Below are 17,366 nucleotides of genomic sequence, written 5' to 3'. Positions count from 1 at the left end.
TGTGTTTTGATTGTTTTTCATTAGGTGCGTAAATGTTTCTCTCTCTCATCTTGTTACTTATTTTCTATATGCCTTATACTGTTTTTGCTCCTCGTTTTCTGTCTTCCTGTCTTATCTTTGTTGAGTTGATTTTTTGCAGTGGAACTAAATTCTTTTCTCATTTCCTTTTCTGTATATTCCAGAGCTATTTTCTGTGTGGTTACCATGGGGTTACATTTACATGTGGTTACTTTTACCATCCTAAAGTTATATCACTCTAATTTGATTTATGCCAGTTTAACCTAAATAATACATAAAACTTTGTGTCTTTATAGCTCTGTCCCCACCTTTTTGGTTGTTGATCTCACAAAATTACATCTTTATACATTGTGTACCCAAAAACATAAACTAACAATTCTTTTAAATGCATTAGTCACTTAAATTATGTAATAAATGTGAGTTACAAACTAAAGTTACAATAATACTAGATTTTAGACTCATTGTTTTTTAAATGTATTAGTCTCTTAAATCACGTAGAAAAACAAAAAGTGGAATTACTAACCATTTTTACAAAAATACTAGCTTTTGTAATTCCCCTTGCTTTTACATTTATTGAGATCTTTATTTTTTCATGTGGCTTCAAATTACTATCTAGTGTTCTTTCATTTTACCTTGCTGGACTCCCTTGAGCATTATTGCAGGGCAGGTCTAGTGTAATGAACTCCCTCAGCTTTTGTTTCTCTGGCAATGTCTTTATTTTTGCCTCACTTTTGGAGGACAGTTTTGTCGATACTGGATTCTTTGTTGGCAGGTTTTTTTCTTTAGCACTTTGAATATATTGGCTCACTGTCTTCTGACCTGAAAGTTTGTGATGAATAATGTGCTGATAATCTTATTAAGGATTCCTTGTATGTGATGAGTTATTTCTTGCTGCTTTCAAGATTCTTTGTCTTTTGAAAGTTTGATTGTAATGTGTCTCAGTGTGGGTCTCTTTGAGTACAATTTTACTTGGAGTTCATTGAGCTTCTTGCATGTTTGAGTTATGTTTTCATCAAGTTAGGGAAGTTTTCAGCCATTATTTCTTCAAATATTCTCTCTGCCCTATTCTCTCTCTCTCTCTCTCTCCCTCCTCCCCTCCCCGCTCCCTCCTTTCTGGAACTCCCACAGTGCATATGTTGGTCTGCTTGATGCTGTCTCACAGGTTCCTTAGGCTCTGTTCATTTTTCTTCAGTACTTTTCAGCTCCAGAATTTCTCTTTAATATTTGTATCTGTTTATTGATATTTCCATTTTGTTCATACATTATTTTCTTGACTTTCTCTACTGCTTTAGATTTTTGAGCATATTTAAGACAGTTGTTTTAAAGTCTTTGTCTAGTATATCTGCCACTGGGTCTTTTTCAGGGACAATTTATGATTATGTAGTTTTTTTTTTTAATAAACTTAAAAAAAAATATTTAGGCTGCGCTGGGTCTTAGTTGTGGCATGCGGAATCTTTGTTGTGGTATGTGGGATCCTTTAGTTGCAACATACAAATGCTTAGTTGCAGCATGCATGTGGGATCTAGTTCCCCCACCAGAGACTGAACCTGGGCCCCCCACGTTGGGAACATAGAGTCTTACCCACTGGACCACCAGGGAAGTCCCTGATTATGTATTTTTGAATAGACCATACTTTCCCATTTCTTTGTATGCCTTGGTTTTTGTTGTTGTTGTTGTTGTGGAAGACTGGACATTTTAATCTAATAACGTGGTAGCTCTGAAAATCAGATTCTCCTCCTTCCCCAGAGTCTGCTGTTTTTGGTTTTTGTTTTTGTTTTTGTTTTTTATTGTTACAGGCTATCTCTGTGCTGGGGATCAGCCTGAGGTATAAACTTAAGGTCTTCTCAGGTCTTTTCGAAGTCTGAACCTTTCTTTTGGCATGTATAGGTCACTTTCTATTTTTCCCTTTATGTGGAGCTGCTTTTGAATGCCCTAGTGTTTAATGTCTGGTTCCCAAAAGGGGAAAAAGAGAAAAATAAAGGAAGAGGGGGGAACTAATGGGCAGTAGCCCTTTAAATCCTTCTGGAAGTCACTTCAACCAGAGGGAGTGGGGCTTGCAACAGTGGGGAGAGGTACAACCTCTTTGTCTGCATCTCTGTGATCAGAAGCAGCAATCAGTGATTAGCGGGCAGAGCCTCAATATTTGGTGGATAGTGCTTTTTGCCCACTTGGCTCCTGTAAGCTGTGTGCAAGATGCTCCAGAAACCCCTGCACAGCTTCCTGCCACAGGGTTGGGGGGGGGGGATGGGCAGCTATTGCAGAGGTAAGATCTGAAACTGACCAACATGAACCACAGCTTATGCAGTCTATTGTCTAAGCCTTCCCCTGGAAGTTGTAAGCGTTCAGCAGACTCCAGCATTCTAAAATAGTTAACAGCAGACAGGTTCTGCCAGTGCAGCTGTTGTTTAGGTGGGGAGACAGATGCTCCCTATTCTGCCATATTCCCAGAATCCTCTCCTCCCTGACTCTTTCGTATACATTTTAAAATCAACTTGTCATGTTCCATGAAAAATCCTGTCAGAATTTTGTTAGGAATTGCATTGAATTTATAAATAATTTGTGAAGCACTAACATCTCTCTAATACTGAGTTATCATTTCCATCACTATGGTATGTCTCTCCTTTTTAGGAGTGCTTCTTTAATGACTTTCAGTAGTTTTATAATTTTCTCCTAATTAAGGCCATGCATAAGGGTTTTGTTTAGAGTCATTTTTAGGGATCATATATTTTTGTTTATATTGCAAATGTCATTATTTTAGGAATTACATTCTCTGTAGCTAATGTGTCAAAATGCAATATTTTTAAACTATGTAAAGTATTTTAAAAATATGATTTCTTTGGCCCATATTTTAAAATTTTAGATACTTTTCTAGAAATTTCAAATATATTTTTTACATGATAACTGTGGTAAAAATGCACATCGTAAAAAGGTTATACATCCCAGGGTTTCTCCCTTACAGCCGAGGCAGGAGACTGCTGTACAGGTGGCCATGCAGAAGCAAGCCTATACTATGAAGGAAGCAATGCCCTTTGGGAGTAACTTTTACTAATGGGAGACAGGAACCATGAATGATTTATTCTCCCTTCTTTCCCCCATAGACTTTTTTTTTTTTTTTTTTAAGAAATTCACGTTCTTTTATTTATTTATTTATGACTGTGTTGAGCCTTCGTTTCTGTGCGAGGGCTTTCTCTAGTTGCGGCAAGCGGGGACCACCCTTCATCGCGGTGCGCGGGCCTCTCACCATCGCGGCCTCTCTTGTTGCGGAGCACAGGCTCCAGACGCGCAGGCTTAGCAATTGTGGCTCACGGGCCCAGTTGCTCCGCGGCATGTGGGATCCTCCCAGACCAGGGCTCGAACCCGCGTCCCCTGCATTGGCAGGCAGATTCTCAACCACTGCGCCACCAGGGAACCCCCCCCCCCCATAGACTTTTAAGAGACACAGCCATTTCAAAAGGTCCCTCTGAAAACATGCTGTAGACTTCTGCGTTACACATTCTCTTATATTTGCTCTCCTTCCATCTCTGTCTCATTCCTTTTTTCCCTCTCTCTTCCTTCCCTGAGATTACAGCCTCCCAAAAAGTGTTATCACATGAGTTTTTCCTTCAGGCTCTGTTTTCTAACCTGGGCTAAAACAGAAATTTTGGATCATCTGAATCCTCATGAATGACAATGCTATAAATGGACTTTGTCTCTAGGTTCCAGTGCACAAATTGGTGTTTGTATAGAAGTAAATTTCTCTCAGACAACTAGAAAAGGAAAGAGGCTAATGTAATATATAAGTGAAGTATTTATTAAACCAGGGAAAGGCCAATGGACCTCATCAACAAGCTATAGGCAAACTTTCCAGGGGTTTGAATATGGAAAGGGAGAGAATTGAACCCATAACACACAATGATAGAGACTGTTAACTCAAAAGAATGTGCATTATAGCAATCAAATCCACAAGAGAGGATTTGGTTTCATCAAAACACCACCATTCATGTCGTTAATAGAATAGTAAACTTTATTGGTACTATAGTTTGTTTCAGAGACATTATAAGCTTCAGGAGTTTAAACTAGTTTGGATTTGGACACACTTTAGAATAATATAATAAAAATAATTATGTCAACACTTGTGAGATGTCCTTGATTTTCTTTTAAAAGAGGTTCATTATTTTCTAAAGTTTGAGAAACTGCTTTTCCATAATTTTTCCCTACTACGGATCTCTGTACTCTCAGGGCTCCATTTGCTAGGATGTCTCTAGCTCTCCAGATCGCCAGTGGGGACAGCTTAGAGCTGCTATACAAGTGCTTTGGAAATCCATTTTAGTAGACCCCTTGGCTTTCATCATTTGGGGCTCCTACAGGCTAGATGCGGGGGACGTTTCCGAATTCAGTTTGTATATTTCCCTTAGGTAGCCCCAAACCCAGTGGCTTACAGATGCTCTAAATCGCCGGCTGTGAGGCTTTCCCCTTTTCAAGCCCACAAATCCCGCTTCCTCAGCTTCTTGGCTACCACTCCACCCGTGTCTCCCTCCCCTAGAGCTGTTTCTCAGCCTTGCCTGATTCTAGCCCTTTGTTTAAAATACAGACTTTCAGACTTTTTCTGGAAATTCTTGATGTCAGGAGATAAGGCTTAGTAATCTGCATTTTAACAAGTGCCCCAGGAAAGTCTTACTGGCAGGTAAGTTTGAGAAACGTGGCTCTAGGGTTTCCTCGGTTCCCACACTTCTCCCTTGAGGGCATCTCACCGTTCGCGGGATGAGCCAGGTCAGTAACTCAGGTTTGGTAAATTTCGCGGGTGCCAGGCCTCATCGGCAGCCGTGGTGCGGTTGCTGGGCGACCGGACAGACGCGCCTGGTCGGCCGCGGCTCACGGGAAATCTCGCGAGGTCTCCGGAAGCGCTCTTCTCTGTGTCCTAGCCCGGGCCCAGCCCTCTTTGTCTTGGTGGCCGGGGGTTGATGGGAGCCACTAGGCAGGGTACGAGTAGAGGTCGGTTACTGGGATGAGGCCGTAAGGCATCGGTCACATTAGCGTTTTCGTAGACCAACCAGTAGCCAGAACAATTTTTGGCAGGTCACCATTTCCCCCTACTGGATTATCCTTGCCATCAGCCTTGAACGTTTTAGTGCCAGTTACCACGTTTCCCCAATAGTAGGGCAGGAAACGAATTGTCTGAATCGAAGTACAGCGCATACTTCACCTTTCCTCTGATAAAATCCAAACTCCTTAGGGTGGCATTCCAGTCCGGTTATAATGACCAGCCTCACTGCTTGCCTCTTTCCCTCTTCAGTATTTACAATCTGGCACTTGGCCCAGTATGCCCTGTTCTAAAAAAATTTTACCCTCTCTCTCCTGCTGCTCAGGGTAGCAATAGGACACACCTTTCCTCCTTAATATTTGTTTTCCCTTTTAAGATTCAAGGACTCAGCTTGGAATTGGCGCATTTTTTCTGAAGCCTTCCTAGGTACTCAGTCATGTTAAGTGATGCTTTTTTCTGCCCCCCAAACAACTGGGATATGGTAACTTCTTTAGCATAGCACTTAACACACTACTGTCTGTTTGTTACCCGTATCTCCAATAAGATGGTAAATTCTTTGAGGGTAAGGATTATGTCTTTTACCTTGCTATTCCCAGGACCTGGCAAAGTGCTGTGTACATTAGCAGTCACTCCCAAACATTTAGAAAATAAATAATTTACAAATGAAGGAGAACAATAGTAGAACAAGTGGAAAGGCTGGGGCTCATTAGGGGTATGGTAAAGTGAGCAATCTGAATTAAGGGACAGTACAAACCGGAAAACCGTAATAGCTCTGATCTTTAGGGTGGGGGCACTCTGGAAAATCATTGTGGTTCCTTGAACAAAAAAGTGTCAGAGTAGGAGATTTTTAGAATTACAAGGAGGCTTAGAGCCCACGTGGACAGTCCAACGTGCCATTTTGCAGATAAGGAAATTCTCAGGCCTAGAAAGAGAAAAGAAATATGCTGAAGGTGACACCTGAGGTAGCAGAGAGAGAATTTACCCTTGAGCCCCTAATTTCAAGCACAGGTCCCCCTTCCTTATATCTCACTGATTGTTGCAGTAAGAGTAGCCTAGAAAGAGGGACAGGGGCATGGGGACAGATATCCTAACCTCATTCAGGACACTGTTGCTAATGTCTAGTTGTGAAGCAATGTTGGCCTGTATTAGGTTGAAGGCAAAGAAATGAACAAATGAAAGAAATGAAGACAAGGAATGAACAAATTTAGGAGGCATCTTGAAGCATGATTTAATAAAGAGAGATTGGATAGGATAAAGGGAGGGAGAAGTTGAAGATAATTCCTGGGTGTTAAGTAGAATAAAGGAACAATACTGAAGAAATTGGAGAGGGAGGCAAGTAATTTGGGGGGAAGTGGATGAATTTTCATTTACACATGTTAAACTTGAGGTGAGATAGGTTTAATAGTTTCCAGAATAGAACTAATCATTGAAACCATGGGCTCATAAATGGTGGTGAGGAAGAAAGTGGGGAAAAGAGAAATAGTAAGTTAATAACTATGCCAACTAGTTTGGATGGAAGAGGGAAGCAAAGCTAGTTAAGATATCAGAGAGAGATTTATCAGAGGTGAGATTTGTTCTGAGAAGAACAAATAATAATTCAGTGATTTAGAAACCAATAAATTAGATTCAGATACTAGGGAAAGAATTTAAGGAGGAGAGTACCTAACAGAATAAACAGCTACAGAAGGATATGACAAAGTAAAAGAATGGTCAGAACAATATGGCTAAAACACAACAGCACAAATCAGGTGCCCTTCTTATCTATTTTAAAGGTCATTCATTTGGGAACAATAGATCCAGCACTATATGCAGGGCCATCCTGTTGCTCTGTGTAGCCCTCATTTAACTTGCTGCTAGCATTACTTTACTGGAAACATGTTTAGCAATGCCTCATTGAAAACCAGTTGCTCTGTTAATCTTTGTTTTATAACAGTTTCATATGTCATTGTAAAGAGGAGTATGATCTCATTTGTGGTAAAATTATATACATATTTAAATGTCTGAAAGGATATATGTCTATGTCTATACATGTATAGGTTTAGATGTAGAGCTGTAGATCTGTACCTGTATCTATATCCCAAAATATTTAATAGTGGCTATTTTTTGGTGGTGGGATTATGACTTTATTTTTCCTTCTTTTTTAGTAATCAGGTTTTTAAGAATGATAACATTGTATTCTGAAAGTTCATTTCGGATTCTGCTCTTTGTAGAATTGAAGATCTCTTTGTGACAGCTAGTTTTTAAAATACTTTAAAACGGTTGAATCGCTAATTAATTTTTTAATGCAACAAGTTTGAGACAGTATTTTCTCATTAAGATGTGAAATATAATTCCTGTCTAGTGACACACAGTGTTAAACAGTCATCTGTGTATTTTCTAATATGGCAGAAATCTGGCAGACTGCAAGAAATACTTGTCTTCAGTGCCACATCTGTAAGTTCAGCATATAATACTCTAAGATTTACACTTTGACAGATGTTGAGAAAATTGTATTTGTTAAAAAAAAAATGTGAGGTCTTGAGAATAATTTTAAAAGACACTCTTGGAAGAATATGCTAAAGAGCACTTTTTCTGAAGCCGCCAATAGAGTTTCCAAGTAACTTTAGACAGAAACACATTTTTTACTTAGAATATTGTTCTATGTATCTTTGTCAATTAGTATGTTTCCTGACCTTCTAGAGTACATACTACACAGAAAACACTTTAATGATTTCTTTCATTGAAAAACCAACAAATTAAAGGGCCCAGATGTGTATATCATCACATAACTCCATACAGAAATATGATCATTTATTGGAGTTAGCTCCTCTTTTTATTTTGACCTTGTAGACTGGTAAATATTAGTAAGTATGGTAGGCAGACTTCCAACATGGTGTCAATGATTTCACCTCCTGGGATGCATGCCCTTGTGTGAACCCCTCCCCTTCAGTGTGGAATAGACATAGTGACTTGTTCTAAGCAATAGAATAAGGCAAAGTTGATGAGATACCATTTCTGCGATTTGATTACAAAAGATTCTGTCTTGCTAGCAAACTCTCTCTATTGCATTTTTTGGCATGCACTCTTTGATAGAGCAAGCTGTCACTTAGTAGAGCTCCATGTGGCAAGGAACTGAGGATGGTCTCTAGCCAACAGCTAGTAAGGAACTGAGACTCTCAGTCCAATGAGAAACTAAATGTCAACAACTACTGTTTAAGCTTGGAAGTCAGTCCTTCCCCAGTTGAGCTTTCAGATGAGACCTATTCCACACCTTTATTACAGCCTCATGAGGGACCCTAAAGCAGAGAACTCAAATTCCTGACCCATAAAATCTGTGAAATAATAAATGTGTGTTATTTGAAGCCACTAAGTTTTGGGGTAATTTTTAATGCAATAATAACTAACTAATACAGGGGACAATGGAAAAATTTTTTTAAGGAGGGAAATTTTACTTAGAAATTTGGGACATGATCCCCATTTTCATAGGACCTTCTGAGGGGAAGCTCAGAGGAGAGAAATGAAAGTGATGATAGGAGGTTGTAGCTTAGCTGGAACAAAAGATTTTAAAATAAGTATCCATTTATAGAAGCTGTAAGTTGTAGAGTCTACAAAGGAAGCCTTTTTGTTCATGAATGAGGCAGTTTCCATCCAAGGCTTGATTACTCTTCATTTCTGTAACCTGGTCATGATCGTTAAATTGAGAGCTTCATGGATTTTTAATGGCTTGATGTACACAATATGGGCACCAATAATAACTAATTTCTTTAAAACTTAACTTAGTAATTAAATGATTACTTAAACAATTTATGTCATTTATTACATAACGTATTCTATAAATGTAAATGATGATTATATAGGTTCTGTATAAAACAATCCAAGGTATTTCTCATGAGTTCCAGACCTATGCATGCAACCAGCTGCTGGACATTCATTCCACCTGAGTATGAATGTCCTAGAGGCAAAAAACCCTGCACCTGTCAAGAACTGAACTCGTTTCTATCTTGCACAAATGTGATCTGCCTCCTCTAGTTCCTGTCTTGCCCACAGTCCACCCTGCTACTCAGAGTAGAGCCTGAGTACTCTCTCGTATACTAGTGCCCCCACGTTGGGTCACATCAAGTCCACTTAATCTCAGAAGCGACTGTCAAATCCAGCGTTCTCTCCATGTTCCCATCAGTACCTAAGAATGGACATGAAAGGACTTGGACAAGTTCTATTAATTTTTTAAAAGTTCTATTTTAGTACACAAAATTTTCTCAAGTTGTATTTTTAAAGTTCTATTGGATGTGACTGTAAATTAAAGGATCTAGGCTGAAAATCAGTTTAATTACCTGAAAGTAACATTTATGCCTAAATATATTTTAGAGTAAAATTGTTTTCTGAAAAGTATTTTTGTAAACATTGCCACAGATATTCTAATTGAAGTAATATTTTATTATGTTTTATTCAGGAATGAAGATTCCTGAAAAATCTATTGTCAGTAGAGCCTAACACTTTAGTTTGAGTCTTTCCGGAAGCATTTGCAAGAAAGGGACTTATAATTTTGGAAAAAGTTTAGATTAGGTTTCAGGAACAGATCATTACTTATGTTTTAGGGATTTAAAAAAAAATTGTCTTTTGAAACAAGGGTGGGGAACCTCTGTCTTCTAATAGAGATCCAAGACACTGCTTAAGTTTATCAGGCCAATAATAAGTTCAGCAAAAGTTTAATTAGTTGGTGATGGATTGAAGCTAAGAGTGAAACTCAGCTATGTAATACACTACAGTCTTGTGTTTTTCAAAACAATTTGTTAAAATCAGTGAAAACATCTTGTATATTTGTATTTAACTGCTTTATTTTCTTGGCTCCTGTCTGCTTTTTTGGTTAGCTTGTTTGAAAAGAGTTCCATTCTTTCATGCTTGTTTTTGAAAATGGCTGGTGTTTTTTTTACTACTGTGTATAGCCATTTGCATATTTCTGCGGTTGTGATCCTTGATTGAAAAATTAAAAAAAAAAACTTTTTTCACTCTTGTTTTAAATCTGTTAAGAAGTTTGGGAAAAGATTTTCATTTTATCGTAATCTTAGGGTGAAACAAGTCAGCTTCCCATAAAAAGGCATAAACATTTAATTTTGTTATCCTAAAAACACATATTGTTAATGTTTCTTTAAAGCAAATTGAAATGTCCATTGCATTTATTTCTTCATTGAACAGATATTTACCAACTGCTTACCACGTGCCACTGTTCAAGGTGCTGATGATGCCGAAGGTATTCTGATCAAGTCCCCATCCCTGTGGCACTTACCATCCAGGAAGAGGAGACAGATAGTGAAAAAGTAAACAATTCAATGGTCAAGATGATTTCAGGTTGTGGTACGTTCTGTGAAGGAAATAAATAGGATAAAATGACTGTATAACTGGGGTATAGAAGTGAGGAAGAAGGAGGGAAGGAGAGAGATGTTTTCTTTAGATGAGAGAGACAGGCTAGGCCTCTCTGGAAGCAGAATTTGAGCTGAGACTTGAAGAATGAGCAGCTTAAAGAGCCAGGCCTTTGAGAGCCTGTGAGGAAGTGTTCCAGGCCTGGGAAGCAGCCAGTGTGAGGGCTCGGAGCTGGGAAAGAGCTGGATGAGCATAAGGGCCCCAGGACACTGTGGCTCGAGCAGTGTGGACAGGGAGAACAGAAGGAGAGGAAAGCAGGAAATAGATCAGCCTTTAGGCCACAGTGATAAATTTGGATTTTGGTTTATAGCAGCATTTAGGGCAAAAGGCAGAAGGCAATTTTTTCTTTTGTTAGTGAGAAAAACTATATTATATTTAGAGTTTGAAGGAAAGAACAGTGGCCACTTATTATTATAAGTTGAAATTCAAAGTCTTGGTTGAAATGTAATGTTCTCTTCTTTTATTAATGTAATGTTCTTCTAGTGTGATATTAATGTGATGAATATAGTATTATCAAAGATGTTCTTAGAAATCTGGTAGTGGGAGCCACCAGAAAATATTATATTAGAAAATATAATTTCTACTTGTGCTCCCAAATCTCAAATTTAATAGAGCTTTTGTTTCAGTTTTGCTCTTTACTGAAATAGGTAAAACACTTTTTAAATTGAGTTACAGTTGATGTACAGTATTATATAAGTTACAGGTATACAATATAACAATTTTTAAAGGTTATATTCCATTTACAGTTATTATAAAATATTAGCTATATTCCCTGTGTTGTATAATATATCATGTAGCTTATTTTATACATAATAGTTTGTACCTCTTAATCCCCTATCCTTCATTACCCCTTCCCCCTTCCCTCTCCCCACTGGTAACCACTAGTTTGTTCTCTATATCTGTGAGTCTGCTTTTTGTTTTATTCACTAGTCTGTTGTATTTTTTAGATTCCACATACAAGTGATATCACACAGTATTTGTCTTTCTCTATCTGACTTATTTCTCTTAGCATAACACCCTCCAAGTCCATCCATGTTGTTGCAAATGGCAAAATTTCATTGGTTTTAATTGTTTTAATTTCATTGGTTTTAATTTCATTGTGTGTGTATGTATGTATATATCTAAATGTACACATACACACACCACATCTTCTTTATCCATTCACCTGTTGATTGATACATAGGTCACTTCCATATTGTATTGCCAATTACATATTGGCAATTGTAAATAATGCCACTATGAACATTGGGGTGCAGTTAGTGTTTTTGTTTTTTTCAGATATGTACACAGGAGTGGAATTGCTGGGTTATATAGTAGTTCTGTTTATTTTTTATTTTTTAAAAATTTATTTATTTATTTTTGGCTGCGTTGGGTCTTCGTTGCTGTGCGCGGGCTTCTCATTGCGGTGGCTTCTCTTGTTGCGGAGCACGGGCTCTAGGTGCGTGGGCTTCAGTAGTTGTGGCTCGTGGGCTCAGTAGTTGTGGCTCGCGGGCTCTAGAGCGCAGGCTCAGTAGTTGTGGTGCACGGGCTTAGTTGCTCCGCGGCATGTGGGGTCTTCCCGGACCAGAGCTCAAACCCATGTCCCCTGCATTGGCAGGCAGATTCTTAACCAATGTGCCACCAGGGAAGCCCTGTTTTTTTTTTTAAAAAAATACATTTCAGTTATATCTTTTTAAAAAAATATTTATTTTTATTATTTTTTTTGGCTGTGTTGGGTCTTAGTTGTGGCACGTGAGGTCTTTGTTGAGGCATGTGGGCTCTTTGTTGTGGCATGTGGGTTTTCTCTCTGTAGTTGTGGCGTGAGGGCTCCAGGGCATGTGGGCCCTGTAGTTTGCAGCATGCGGGCTCTCTCGTTGAGGCGCGCAAGCTCAGAAGTTGTGGTGTGCGGGCTTAGTTGCCCCGCAGCATGTGGGATCCTAGCTCCCCGACCAGGGATCGAACCCGTGTCCCCTGTATTGGGAGGCAGGCTCTTTACCACTGGACCACTGGGGAAGTCCTGGTAGTTCTGTTTTTAGCTTTTTGAGAAATCTCCATACTGTTTTCCACAGTAGGGTAAAGCACTTGTTAATAAACTATTTTTAGATCTTGGGATAACTAGAAGTCCATTATGTTGATGTCTGCCTAAATAAATTACCATTACAACAGGCCACAGTTCCTTAGTTTTAAGTAATGTAGTGTTTTACCTTGAATATTAAGACCAGTTAGAAAGTTTAAAAATAATCTCCCCTAGAAAGTGGTATTTGTGTATAATTCTCACATCAGTGGCATATCAAGTTAACTTCTCTGAAGGTATAGAACTTTTCAGATGACTGTAATTATTCAACACGGTATGCCCTCATACATAAGATCATAAATTAGTTTTTTATTTAGTCTAATTTTTGTTACTTTATTTAAGCCCAGAATCTTAATAATCTTAATCTTAATCTTCAAGTATACTAGAAACACATGCAAGGAATGATAGAAGGATTACATATGAGTTGAAGTAAAAGATTAAAGCTAAATACATACACTTTTTTTTTTTTTAAAGTTTAATTTTTATTTATTTATTTAGTTATGGCTGTGTTGGGTCTTCGTTTCTGTGCGAGGACTTTCTCTAGTTGCGGCAAGCGGGGGCCACTCTTCATCGCGGTGCGCGGGCCTCTCACTACCGCGGCCTCTCCTGTTGCGGAGCACAGGCTCCAGACGCGCAGGCTCAGTAGTTGTGGCTCACGGGCCTAGTTGCTCCGCGGCATGTGGGATCCTCCCAGACCAGGGCCCGAACCCGTGTCCCCTGCATTGGCAGGCAGACTCTTAACCACTGCGCCACCAGGGAAACCCCATACACGTTTTAAAGGACTTATTTAGTGTCATCAATAATGCAAAGAGTAAATTGAAGTTTATTCAAATAATAAATTGAGCATGGAGTATAAAGTCGAAAATTCTAGGAACAAAAATGAATCATTTAAATAAAATATTTATTTGCAGATGAGCTTATAGAAACTAAATTTTCAGGAAGGTAAGTAGTTTGTTATGCTTTGTAATGGTAAGCAAATTAATAGTTATATGATAGATATTTATAACCCTCTATAACTTAACATAAAGGTCACAAAGCTCTGTTCTTGACAATATATTTCTTTATGCATATGCCTCTTAGGTTATGAAAAGTACAACTGTAGTTCATCAAAATGTGCCCCAAGGCACAATACCATTTTACTCAGTCATTAGAAAGTTTAGCATAATTGCTTAGTATAATCCAAAGAAAATATGAGTACTGACATCAGGGACTCTACAATTTGTTAGGCAATTGTTCCATAATTTTTGGCACCAAGATAATCCACATGTTGAAAAAGCAATTAATCATTGGTGTTAGTTATCAAGCTATGATTTTAGCTGTTTCCTCCCAAATTTGACCTGAAATGACAGAGTTCCGTATTTTATTTTTGTAATATTCTGATTTCTGAGATCAAAAGTTTAAATATGCCAATCTGGTTACAGTTGACCTGAGTTTCGTGTAACTAATTTTCTAAAATAAGTAGATCACAACTTTTTACTTATAAAGATAAATGGTATTTCTTCCAGTACTATTTGGATAAAAGGTTTAGAAATTTTTAGAAACTTACAGACTGATTACCTCAGAACAAATTACTTGCAGTCCTTAAACTAGCACTTGGCCCTACGAAGGTAAATTTATTTGCTGCTAAAACTTGTATTGAAAATTGACCAGAATGAGAGAACACAAAATTAGATTTTTAATTTTCAAATGCAGTGACATAGACACATCAATTATTAAACAGTGAATGAAATAATTACCCCATCGTAATTTGAACATAATCAACTTTTACTTATTTTATATCATGTGGATGAGCAAAACCAAGAGCCATCATTCCATGTAGTATATTTTTATATCTTCAAAAAACAAAAAAACACATTGCTCACCCATGTATGTATCTTTGGCGTTTATAGTTAAAACAATCCAGAAATTTAGAAAGAAACCTTGGAAACTCAACAGTCTGTGTTCAGTTCATTTCAGTCAGCTACATGTGGATACAATGCAGACTTAGCAATATAAAAGAACTCTTCTCTGCATGCATGACTTATGCATCTGTACCTCATCACTCACAGAACAGTTTTTGGAAACTCTGAACCTCTGCAGTATGTAGCATTCCAACTCCCAAACAGTTCCTCTGATTCATTGTAAAGTTACTTATGTTCCTGCTCTTCTGTGTTTATTTTCAAGTGGCTGCACTATAGGGCAGTTTATTATTCTATTATGCAATGCAGTGATTTTTCAAAATCCTGAATACCAGGTAGTCATACTAATTTGTGACAACAATCTTCAGACTTGATCCCTCAAATGGAGCACGTGATGTTTGGTCTCAGAGCTGATTTTCCAAATTCAGAAACAATGGAGCACAAATGGTTTCTCTGCCCCTGTTGGCTCTTTGTTCTTGGCAGTACTACTGATTTCAAAATAACAACTTGCGTGGTGTCTTATTGTTAATCAATAAATAAAATGTGTGAATGACATACTTACGTAACGGGACAGTATAACCTAAAAATGATACTAAATGCGTAAATTCTCAACAATATATATAGAAGTTAATGTTGTTGAATTGTTTGGAACTGGGACCTTGAGATATTAAAACAATCTGGAAAAGTTGGAACATCCTTGATTCTGGGATCTCGCTGTACCCTTATCTGGTCCCAATCCCGAACCCATATCCACTGACTTCTCTCTCCATCTCTGCTCCAGCCTGTGCTTCTGGCTCCAGTTTTATTACTTGGACATTGGGATTAAGTTTTTGATGATGATTGACATTTCCTGTATATTATCACCATAGAGCTTGAGAAATTATCTCTGAAAAAATTTGAAGCTGAACAAAAACCAGACTGCACTTAGAAAATGGCCTTTTCAGCTCCTGAATAGCTCAAGGCTGTAAGATAACACTTTGCAGGAAAAAGCAATGCCAATTCATGAGTTAGTTTCTGAATGATGATGGCTGCAAATTGACCCTTGATTTCCTAAAATCTCAGTATTATGAATTGGAGCACTTATACCAAAAGTGATCATGACAATACATTAAAACTTAAAGATATACTTTAAAAATATTTATAAAGGTTCTTGCTTTTAATAAAGTAACTGCATTTACAATAGAATGCAAATACTCTTTTGTGGGGCTGTTTTTGCGTGGGCTGGACTGTTAAGCAGAGGGGACGTTGTTGGTTGCTCTGTAGTACGCCTTTAGCCTTAGTGTGTAGTAGTCATGAATTTTGGGTGTTACTGACCCCACTCCCAGCTCCAGGAGTTACCCTTAATTGGTCTAAACCAGTCACTATATATATATATAATCCCAGGAGTGGGCTCATGACCCAAGTTAGACCAATCAGAGTGAAGTCAGAACCTTCCTTTGAAAACCATAAGCAGCTCTTTCCCCGTGACTGGATGGTGTGGTGTGCAGCCAATATGGAGGAATCCCGCTTGAGGTTTAGGTCAACCTGTGGAGGGCAGAGCTGTGAGAACCATTACTGGAAGCCTAATCCAACTATGCCTAAGCCAAATAAGAGTTTGGACTCTGAAGTTAGGTGAACCAACAAATTCTCTTTGTTTAAGCAATTGTTTTTGTTTGTTTGTTTTTGTCATTACTTGCAACCAAGGCATCATAACCGAAATACTGAGTCCAGTGAAGTTAGGACTGACAAGTTTTCTTTTTCTGGCAATTCCCTGTTGTTAGCATAGGCATTTTTCTATCACACCAAGATATCTTAATTGATTAGATCACCAATGTCAAATTAAATGTGGATAACAGTCAAGTCTTGGAATGAAAACTGCCAGTATGTTCTCATGGTAACTTCAATGACTCACTCCTTCAGGTCAAAACTTCAATCCTTCAATCATGTCTGTCAGAGAAACCTCAATGAGTTTGTTATTGTTCCTAATTGAATGGCTCGGTATGAGCTGGTGTCACTGAAGGCTATGGCAGTAAACACAGCTTTTAGTTGCTCACTGGAGGCAGTCATGATTTTTTTTTAAAAGGGCCTAAAAATGGAGGTGAGGTTGAGCCATCTGAAATTGGGATGCCTGCTTTTATTTAAAGGGATATAAAATGAGACCAAAAATGCTACTATATCATCAACTATCTGAGAAAGTATTTGGATACTAATGTTAACTGGCTTCCTCATCTTACCAAAGACCACCTCTTTGCTAAATCTAATCAAAAACTTTTAGACTTTGTTTTCCTTGACCTCTGGGCCACATGTGAAGTCACCTCTTGTGGTCTCCTCTTCCTCTGACCATTTTAAATTTGATGTTTGCCATGTCTTGGGCCCTCTTCTCAGTCTTTATTTCCACAAAGCATCTCATCTGATCTCATCCAGCCCTCGACCACAGCTTTCTTAACAGAGTGCTCTTAGAAATATCAGTCTAGTACATTTCTGTTGTTTAAAACTCTTTTAACTCCCTATTGCTGTTAGGATAAAGTCCAAAAGGCCCCTGCAGAATCTGTGCTCATCTTACTGAATAAAGTCATCTCTTGTCATTCCCCACGTACTACTCGACACTCTTAGATCTAAATGAATCTCAGTTCTTGAAGGTTCTAGGTTCTTGCTCTCCGCCTCAGGCCTTCCACATATCGCTGTACTCTTTGCTTATAAAAATAATAGCTTCTCTTAACGCTTTTTCTGGCTAGTCCTCCTATCTTTCAAATTTCAGCTTAACGTCAGGTCACTTGCTTCAGGAAGCCTACCGGGGTAACTCCTCTCTGGGGTAAGTGTTCCTCCTGAGAGTTCCCCAGCACACTTTATTTCTCCCTTCACAGCAGTATACTTAGGTTCTTGTTAACTTAGCCTCCTCTGGAAGTTCTGTGAGGACAGTGGCCAGGTCTACCTTGTTCAGAATATCTCCAGAGAGTAAAACCGGGCCTGGTACAGTAAAGGCACTTGGTGAATATTTGAA

The 17,366-nt window shown here is 38.4% G+C and overlaps 1 protein-coding gene across 2 annotated transcripts in view; it reads right to left on the bottom strand.

Annotated features, from left to right (window-relative positions):
- PPP1R42 (protein phosphatase 1 regulatory subunit 42) overlaps positions 1–4,927 on the bottom strand; it is a 52,010-nt gene extending 47,083 nt beyond the window's left edge. Inside the window, exon 1 of one of the 2 annotated variants that reach the window (XM_036830662.1) lies at positions 4,749–4,927. The gene's annotated coding sequence lies outside the window, so the exon portion shown is untranslated. The remainder of the gene's footprint in view (positions 1–4,748) is intronic. The other variant, XM_036830660.1, reaches the window with a different exon arrangement.
- Positions 4,928–17,366: the final 12,439 nt, after the last annotated feature.

This window comes from Balaenoptera musculus, chromosome 17, assembly GCF_009873245.2.
Source record: "Balaenoptera musculus isolate JJ_BM4_2016_0621 chromosome 17, mBalMus1.pri.v3, whole genome shotgun sequence".
Lineage (NCBI taxonomy): Eukaryota > Metazoa > Chordata > Mammalia > Artiodactyla > Balaenopteridae > Balaenoptera > Balaenoptera musculus.
The sequence above is the reverse complement of the archived record's forward strand: the minus strand, read 5'-3'. Positions and strand labels throughout refer to the sequence as shown.